The 10,552-nt window shown below is 42.3% G+C and overlaps 2 pseudogenes; one reads left to right on the forward strand and one right to left on the reverse strand.

Moving 5' to 3' along the window:
- Window positions 1–5,501: 5,501 nt before the first annotated feature.
- LOC124552860 lies at window positions 5,502–5,618 on the reverse strand (annotated as a pseudogene).
- Window positions 5,619–9,836: 4,218 nt separating this feature from the next.
- On the forward strand, window positions 9,837–9,954 carry LOC124552938 (annotated as a pseudogene).
- The last annotated feature ends 598 nt before the right edge of the window (window positions 9,955–10,552 follow it).

The following is a 10,552-nucleotide window of genomic DNA, read 5'->3' on the forward strand; positions in this document are numbered from 1 at the left end:
GATTCCATTCTCTCCTGGCTACACCAAGTGAAGGAGATATAATGGCTGCGTGGTCTGAAAATTCACATTAAAGATGATATTCCTTCTTTACCACGTAGACGGTAGGTTGAACCACAATAAAGTCTGGAGTGGCGACATGTAGAAACTCTATCACCAGTAACCTTTCTTATACTAGTTATTTATTTCAAGTGACGACACAAACGCTATGTATGGTCACAGGACACTTATTCCATCTTTTATTTGAGCTTCTGTATGTCGATAAAATTGGTTCTAAACTGGGAATGCAACTCAGACCGCCCTTAACGCGGAATTTGATCCCTTCGTGGCAATACAGCTCGGCTACAATTTGTTGTTTGTTCAAAACTGCAGATTCCTCAACAACTTCACATATTACGCGTGAATGGGATCGAATCCTGGCCCGGCACTAAAGATTTAATTATGTATTATCAAGCTCTATCAGGAGAACACCTATCTGCTGGTGGATAATAATTTTGATTTTTAATGTATTTTCATTCGTTGTCAACACTAACGATATCTGACGTTTTTAACTCCCAGTGAGACACAGAACTATTTGCGAGATGACTGTAAGTTCAAGATGCTATTGTGAGCAGCTGGTGGAGAAAAATTCGGTAGCTGACGTCTCTTTGTGTGTAGTCAACAACGATATGTGTGGGGCTCTATTCCCAGTGAGCGCTGAACTCTTCGTCATATTATTTCAGTTCGTCGTGTCATTTAATGTTCATACATATTCTCAACTAGCTGCTCGTGAATAACTTTAATTTTTAATGTCATTTTGTGTTAAATAGTTCAAATGGCTCTAAGCACTATGGGACTTAACTTCTAAGGTCATCAGTCCCCTAGAACTTAGAACTACTTAAACCTAACTAACCTAACGACATCACTCACATCCATGCCCGAGGCAGGATTCGAACCTGCGACCGTAGCGGTCACGCGGTTCCAGACTGAAGCGCCTAGAACCGCACGGCCACACCGGCCGGCCCCCACCATCTGGTATCAATGCATTACCCTATCATCCATTATATATAATTATTTTCATAGTACACTTGATATTATAGATGAGTAGGACACAAGAAAGGACATAGATAATGTCCGTTTGACGTCAACAGTGTGTAACATTTTACTTTTTTTGAATAGGACAATGTTCCTCTCCAATAATTTTTAGATTAGTTACAATAAGCTTACGCTGCAAGAGAATTCGCTTGTATTTTTCAATATGTGGTCTGTTGTCGGTTTGAAGGCCTTCCATTACATCGGCAACGTAGTGCAACTCCACCGAGGGCTGTCTGGAGTAGAGTGGAGATAGCAATGTGAAAGTTGCGTGCTGCCGAAGACGATCTTCATATTCCTAATGCGATTAGGACATCGTATACTCTTGACGACGTTTAGCACCTGTGCAGTCAGTCACCCAATTTCAGAATTCATTTTGAGTAATCCTGCTAAATTCCCAAAATATTGTCTTTTTATATTGATGAGTAATATGGATAGTCGTTACGTTCATGTGCCGTCTACAACGCAAATTTAATGTTACTATCCTAGGAACTAACCTGCAATACGTTTTGTATTTCATAATCGGAACTATCTGCATTAACCGTCATCAGAGCAAAGTCAGGGAACAGAATGCAGCAGTGCCTTGCTACCTACTTGAGGACCTGCTTGAGTCGTGTTCCAAGGAAAGGGTAGTTGCTGGTTCACATTATATTACACTAGCGAGAAGTACCGACTTTTCCTTTTCTCTGCAAACATCCAGAACTGAATTCAGTAACTAAATGCTTAGAACATATTTGCATTGTGCCAACTCAAAGATCAATAGATATGGATATAGATATAGATACAGATTTTTATATTTAAAGCCATTTTCGTTCTGCGTTGGAATAAACATCATTCATTATTTGCTTGTTCTTGTTACGATTGTTATTGTCATTCTCTCACCCGCAAGAGTTTTCGCATTCCTATTTGGTATCGATGCACATGAAGAGTGGCTATGAAAGAAGGGAATACTGAATGTTACGTCATGCAGAATACACTCATTTACTTCGGCTCCTCGTGATCTACGCTAAGGGAGAAGTGAGATACATAAAGTTGACAGTGTGAGGACAGACCTGGTAGCACAACTGTGCAACTACACAGTGTTACCAGATAAAATGGTGCTGCGGAATCGAAAGTGTAGTACGGACTTTGCCACAGTAGCAGACAGCTGGTAATTTAGGACCATGACCGTGGATTACACTTTGGTCAGTGCTGGTTAGAGTGCTGCAACTGTAAATGGAAGGCTTTGTTTGATAGTCTTATGCTGATGCTGTCTGAATAAATTATGCAATTGGATACAAAGCGGTTTAGTTTTGAGACCTAACCCACGAGGGGGGAAGGCACAGTGGTCTGCTTCAGGAATTCCAAGCAATAAAACACAAAAAACAACCCAGGAAGGGAGACATGCATTTGGAATCTGTTCATCGTTACGGGGTCAAACAAGAGGGTAACATTACTGAAACAATGATCGGGCTACTTAGTATATAATAGAGCATACAGATTTCAAGGAGGAAACGTATGAAGACGCAGACTTCCTCGTTATCAATATGTGCGGCATATCTTTCGTGTTAACGAAAGTAAATTCCCGCTTTACCTCTTCTTACGTGCCAAATGAAATGAATGCCATGAGGAATAGAATATTTGTTGACTGCGTCTCTTCTTGCTTCCATCCTTACCAACATATTTCTTCATTCTCGTGGTAATCATGACATTCTATGTGTATGCTGCAAAAGATTGCAAGTGGACAAATTCGACATCGAGGTGCAAAGCGTTATATTCAATTCGAATAAGCTTCCGGTGTATTTTTACTTCGTTTGTAGTTTTAGATGATTATGAACGTTACGGAAAATTATCTCACATGCTTTATGTTGAATGAGAAACATTGAATGATCCGTTTTGCTTTCCCTACGTTGAAATTATATAATGTCGGCGTCAACAGCCTTCTTCCACGCCGGAAGCTGAAACTTGTATGATTCTGGATTGATGATAATTGAATGTCTCATATGTATACATAGCCCACAAGGCGACGTCAGAAACCATCAGGGGAGAACGCCGCATAAAAACCAAACGTGCGCGCGCGTCTCCACTCTGAAGAACCGTATCGGAGAATCACGGCAAGCATTTCGCTGAAGAGCTGCCTCGTCAGAGAGCCTAGAAATGGCAGCGTCGTAGCAAGTATTTGTCAACACTCCGATAGTGCATTTACTTCCGGGTGTTGGTCGGCGTTACCTCGCTAAATTCACTTGACAATCGTTTTCCACATCGAAGACTCGTACGATATAATCTACTGCAAGATGACACAATTAGAAAGTATATTTAATTTCTGGACTCCAAGAACGGCGTTCTTCACATAAGTAACACCTGTCTGTGTGTGCATTCGGGAGGAGGACGGTGCAATCCCGCGCCCGGCCATCCTGATTTAGGTTTTCAATGATTTCCCTAAATCGCTTCAGGCAAATGCCGGGATGGTTCCTTAGGAAGCGCACGGCCGATTTCCTTCCCCATCCTTCCCTAATCCGAGCTTGTGCTCCGTCTCTAATGACATCGTTGTCGACGGGACGTTAAAACAGTAATCTCCACCTCCTCTGTTCGTGTGTTTAAGGTTGCGTTTTGAGGCTCAGGCAACATCGCAGTGACTATATTCCGCCTCTGGCAGCCAGTGTGTCGTTAACTCAGAGGTTCCCTTGTGCGTTGCAGTGCTTGTACTATAAGACATAGCAGTTCGAATCACGGTAGAAGCCGCTGACTACAACCTTTTATTTTCCATTTTAATTAATGGAGTTGCAAACTGCTAGTAAAAATTTCTTATGCGAAATCTGAAGAATGCCTTTAAACATCAATCTTCGTCCGATTTCGACTTAGTAAATTAAGTTAATATCATGGATTTCTGCTTTGCAAATTCCAAGGTGCTTCACTGTAAAATAGACCCTGAAAAGATTCAAACCGACTGTCAACGATATAAATTTGAGCTTTGTTCGTCATATAGGTCTAACATGTCAGAAGGTTGTTTATGAAGTGCACATGTTCATTAATATAGTTCCCTTCTTCTAAATTTTTGCAATAGCATTTAACTGTAGACGTTTTCTAACACCGGCGTTAGCAATTCCTTTCCGTTCTCTGAAACCTTCAAAACGACAAATTTTTCTGGTTTAAATCTGATGACCTTAACTATCACTTCCGATCAACAATAAATACTTCATGAACTCCAAATGTGCAGTGTTCCTGCACTGCTACAGAGCATGCATTGCAAGGTATTCACACAGTTTATCGCATAGACTTACCATAAGGAATGAAACAAGAACTGTAATACACTTTACACCACAGACGCTCACTCTGGCTTGACGAAAACATCCAAACATTGACCAAAAGTTGCACAAATAATTGAGTTTGAAAGGAAAAGAAACGAGGTATGAAGCATTTATAAATTCATCGAATGTAGTGAGGTGGTTTCATTTCGTCCCAGTCTATAAAATTAATTTCGGGCCATACTCAGCTCTTGCCGATTAATGTAATATAATACCCGCCTACTAATCAGGGCGTCTGTCTCCGTTGCTTTTGAGCGTGAATGGAAATTGTAGACATTTTCTGTGGAGCAACATTTAATAATGAAGCGTTTTAAATCATCAAAAGCGATGAGCGGTAGCAGGCGCTTTCGATAACGAACGGGAGAGTGCAGCGCCGCTGCTGTCGCCACGGTCGCTGCCAGTAGCCAGCAAATGGATCCCGGAGCTTTGCCGCATACGGCGTCCAGAGGAGGACAGTCTGCAGGAAATCTGCCGCAAAATCGTTACTGGATAAAATTTTGATATCGGTGTGTCACAAAGCGAAATAGATTGAATCTGCGCTACCATTACATTGACGTCTTCAGCATTCAGACAAAAGAGGCTATAAAAATATTTTATGCCAGCTGCTCTCGATCCACTGACATTATGAACAGAAACAACGCACGCTACCGCTAGACCACAGGCGTAATCAGCCTAGAGTTTCTCTATCATGGGACAAGTTTTCCTCCAGGAAGTGCCGCAGTCTACAGTGTTGCCAGATTGTGCAGATAACCGGACTTAGAGAATTAGCGAGTTGGCCAGTTTTTTTGTCCCATGTCGCGATCGGCGCGGACTTAGCCTCTGAAGCGGCCGGCCGCCGGTCAAGTTTTATGTCAAAGAGTGTACATGCTTGCGTGTGGAGTTTCCCTACAGTTAAGCTATCTTACGGGTGAGAGCAGCAAAATTAACAAACCAAACTTAAAGGAGCACTCACTTCGTCTTCAGGCCACGAGTGGCATACCGGGACCATCCGACCGCCGTGTCATCCTCCGTGGAGGAAGCGGATAGGAGGGGCGTGGGGTCAGCACACCCCTATCCCGGTCGTTATGACGGTGTTCTTGACCGAAGCCCCTACTATTCGGTCGAGTAGCTCCTCAATTGGCATCACGACGCTGAGTGTACCCCGAAAAATGGCAACAGCGCATGGCGGCTGGATGGTCACCCATCCAAGAGCCGGCCACGCCCAACAGCGCTTAACTTCGGTGATCTGACGGGAACCGGTGTATCCACTGCGGCAAGGCCGTTGCCAAACTTAAAGGAGAGTGAAGAGAAATTAAGAATTGACGGGATATATACGAGTCACGAAACAGAGCCCATGGGAAAAGTTTTCGTGTGTCTATGAGACAGCTTAAAAAAAATCGGTATGTGTCTCGCAATGCAAATTGCGTAGAAAGTTACTAAACACTCATTCGGGAACCGCGAGTATATTACGGAATGTTTGTAAGTTTGATCAGCAGTTTCGTCACCTCATAATTTTTTTTAAAGAGGACAAAGACGTAGTGGCTGACAAGTGTGTGGAAATGTTTGTTTGGACTTGAGGCCATTTAGCAGTATATAGGCTTTCTAGATTTAGGGCAAACATTGATTGAAATAGGAGAAATATATGTCTCAGAGGATATTAAAAACCACATTCTGGTGGTAGGCAGCGTAGTGCGAAAAAACTTGGTATGAAAGAATAGCTTCTTCTTTCAGACATGTACTTTTAAATTATCGTAACATGAAAAACGAACTTCGTGTTTGGTAAAAATGCATTTGGGGAATTGAGAATGAACTATTTTGACCACTTAGAATGAATTCAGCGATCCCGCAATACAAAATCTGGAAAAAAAGTAATTAAAATAATCAAAATTGTTATAACTGGGTTCATATTTGGCTGAAACACTACGGTTACAGAAACTAGACTTCCAAAACCTTACTTTAGTTGGCGTCGCAGTATAATAGATGATATATTAGGAGACCACTTACAAAACGCAACTGGTCTACTAAAGAGACTGCCTACACTACGCTTGTCCGTCCTCTTTTAGAGTACTGCTGCGCGGTGTGGGATCTACATCTACATCTACATGGACACTCTGCAAATCACATTTAAGTGCCTGGCAGAGGGTTCATCGAACCACCTTCACAATAATTCTCTATTATTCCGGTCTCGTACGGCGTGCGAAAAAATCGAACACCTGTGTCTTTCCGTGCGAGCTCTGATTTCCCTTATTTCATTAGGATGATCGTTTCGCCCTATGTACGTCGGCGTCAACAAAATATTTTCGCATTCTGAGGAGAAAGTTGGTGACTGAAATTTCGTGAGAAGATTCAGCCGCAATGGTTTAATGATATCCACCCCAAATGCTATATCATGTGCGTAACACCTTCTCCACTATTTCTCGATAATACAAAACGTGCGGCTCTTCTCTGAACTTTTTCGATGTACTCCGTTAATCCTATCTGGTAAGCATATACAACCGTTCGCTCGACGAAAGATCCTTACCCAAAGACCGGAAAGTTGCACACATAGGTCACACCAATATTCAAGAAAGGTAGTAGGAATAATCCACTAAATTACTGGCCTATATCATTAACGTCGATATGCAGCAGAATTTTGGAACATATATTGCGTTCGAACATTATGAATTACCTCGAAGAGAACTATCTATTGACACACAGTCAATACGGATTTAGAAAACATCGTTCCTGTGAAACACAGATAGCTCTTTAGTCACACGAAGTGTTGAATGATATTGATAATGGATATCAAATTTATTCCGTAATTTTAGATTTCCACAAGTCTTTTTACTCTGTACCACACAAGCGGCTTGTAGTGAAACTGCGTGCTTATGGGATATCGTCTCAGTTATGTGACAGGGTTCATGACTTCCTGTCAGAGAGGTCACAGTTCGTAGTACTCGGCGGAAAGTCATCGAGTAAAATAGAAGTTATTTCTGGCATTCTCCAAGGTAGTGTTATAGGCTCTCTGCTGTTCTTTATCTGTATTAAAAATTTAGGAGAAAATCTGAGCAGCCGTCTTAGGTTGTTTGCAGATGATGCTGTTGTTTATCGACTAGTAAAGTCATCAAAAGATCGGAACAAACCGCAGAACGATTTAGAAAAGATATCTGTGTGGGGCAAAAATTGGCAGTTGACTATAAATAACGAGAAGTGTGAGGTTATCCACAAGAATGGTAACAGGAATTCGTTAAACTTCGGTTACACGATAAATCAGTCTAATCTAAAAGCCATAAATTCAACTAAATGCCAAGGAATTACAATTACGAACAATTTAAATTGGAAGGAACACACAGAAAATAATGCATGTGTAATACGTCCTCTAGCTGTTCTTCAATACTGACATGTTTTAATTTCATTTGTTACCCCAAGTCCAGTCACATTAATGCGGCCGCGTGGAGTAGCCACGCGGTCTAAGGCGCCTTGTCACGGATCGAGTGGCTGCCCCCGTCTGAGGTCCGAGTCCTCCCTCGGGCATGGGTGTGTGTGTTGTGCTTAGTGTAAGTTAGTTACGTTAGATTAAGTAGCGTGTAAGCTTAGGGACCGATGACATCAGCAGTTTGGTTCCATAGGAATTTCCAAATTTTCCATAAATGTGATCATCGGCTACATTCGACGTCAAAGTGTAATAATCACCCACAGACGGCAGCTGGCAGCACTAGCACTGGAGGATATACACAGCATGTTGGAAGGACGTGTAAAACATTGCACTCGTCGTAAAGCGTAAACGGAGCGATTTATCTGACGTCCAAAAAGGGCATGATTATTGGCTTTCGGAAGGGTGACAGCATTTCCGAAACGGCTAAGTCTGTAAACTGCTTACGTGACACCACGGCTATAGTATGACAAAATGGTGCCATCCAACACGATGGGTGATCTCGTCATTCTGAGAGGCGCAATGGATCAGAGCAAGTATGCAGTTATCCTTGGGAACCATGTCCACCCTACATGCAGTTAGCTTTTTCCTCAGCACGATGGCATCTACCAGCAGGAAAATGCATCGTGGCGCACACCTCGCAATGTACATGCCTCGTTCGAAGAGCGTCAGGATGCGTTTACCGTACCCTACTAGCCACCAAATTCCCCAGAGTTTAAACCCAATCGAGAGAAGTCTCTGCATGTCCATCTTTTCAGAAATGGTTGCGGGACTCGGCTGTTCGCTACAGGGTGTCACATCAAACACCTATCAGTCCTCTAATCTCCAAACTTATTTTATTTGGCTACCAGTTTCGACCATCTACTACGCCATCTTCAGGTCCCTCGGTTGTGGTAAAAATAGAATCCAGCACTCAGTTACTGGTATCTTTCGATTTCGCTATAGCAAGCAGAAATCTAAAGATACCAGTAACTGAGTGCTGGACCCTATGTCTGCCAGAACCAAGCAGGAATCTTCCTACATGTCGATCAGAGGCCTTTAGATGACGCACGAAGAGCGCACTGGAAGCCTGAGGGATCCCCGCGGCTCGGCACCCACTTGGTGACGTCACGCAGGCCACCTGTCAGTGGTATCCTGTAGGCTCATGGAGGTAAAAATAAGAGGAATTGTCACGACGTCACAAACTTGAAGCCGACCCAAGTGATGATCCGCCATGTTATCTATCCCAAAACATTCGCTTTTGGTGATTTTATTCCGTGTAGTCGCGAAGTGTTTTGATAAAAAATGCCGGCTTGCGTCACTTACGGGAGTACTAATCGTTCTGATTGTAGTCTAAAGTTGAAACAAATCACATTTCATTCGTAAGTGGACTTATTTAACCGCTATTTTCTTATACATACTTGAAATTCTGATGAACTGTTAAGTTTTAGAGTATGGTTTTATTTCTGTGATTTGACTTTAGATTTCCTATCAGTCCAACGTGAAGAGCTCACTGGAGGTGAGCAATGCACTTGGTTTTCAGTGTTTGCTTATTCCCAAGTAACTGGAAAGTCCTCGCAAGAAATATCCTGAAAATGGGGACTACTGCTTTACAATGCGATAATTTAATATAAAAGTAATGTAACTACTAGTAGTTAATTAAATCTTCAGTAAAATGTGTGCAACACATGTTACAGCGCTTAAATTATAAGTACTTAAAGGGTTAAATATCTGTTAAATCAAAGTCCCCCTATCTAAGTCCAGGCTATTTAGATCATTACATTAATCAGTGTGTTGTCGTGTTACCCTGTAAATTGCTGTTATCTGCCACACTGAATGTCACTTGGTAGGTACAATTTAAAAACAAAGCAGATGTGTAAACTACAACGGGCCTGACAATCTTTTCCTTCGTGATTTAAAGAATCTTTGTTGACATGACAGCTGGCTTGTTTATATCATCTCTGCATACATCTATGGGACACCAGAGGAAATAAGATAAGTTTCTTGCAAACTTGAACATTTAAAATTTTCATTTGACTTGAAAATGCAACGAATACAAATCGGTGCCTCTAAACTATCAATAACTGATTTTGGAGTTCTGGCTTTATCAATTAGGCAACGGCCTTGCCGCAGTGGATACACCGGTTCCCGTGAGATCACCGAAGTTAAGCGCTGTCGGACGTGGCCGGCACTTGGATGGGTGACCATCCAGGCCGCCATGCGCTGTTGCCATTTTTCGGGGTGCACTCAGCCTCGTGATGCCAATTGAGGAGCTACTCGACCGAACAGTAGCAGCTTCGGTCAAGAATACCATCATAACGACCGGGTGAACGGTGTGCTCACCCCACGCCCCTCCTATCCGCATCCTCCACTGAGGATGACACGGCGGTCGGATGGTCCCAATAGGCCACTCGTGGCCTGAAAACGGAGTGTATGGCTTTATCAATTACAGACACAAACACAATGAAAGCGAACAGAAATGGATTACGAAAGCACGCTTTTCGTAGCACATACTTCTCGGTTATTCGAAGTGTATAAACAAAGAGGAATTACAATACTGGGGTCACAAGCGTCATACTTTCGAGTCGTATTACTGTATCGAATACGCATTTAAGACCAGAAACAACGGTTGAAGTTGCGTTCCTTATGCTGTTGTTCACTATATCAGTGTGACATTTACTATATAAAATACAGGGTGTTACGAAAAGATACGGCCAAACTTTCAGGAAACATTCCTCACACACAAAGAAAGAAAATATGTTATGTGGACATGTGTCCGGAAACGCTTACTTTCCATGTTAGAGCTCATTTTATTACTTCTCTTCAAATC

The sequence above is a fragment of the Schistocerca americana genome, chromosome 10 (assembly GCF_021461395.2).
Source record: "Schistocerca americana isolate TAMUIC-IGC-003095 chromosome 10, iqSchAmer2.1, whole genome shotgun sequence".
NCBI lineage: Eukaryota > Metazoa > Arthropoda > Insecta > Orthoptera > Acrididae > Schistocerca > Schistocerca americana.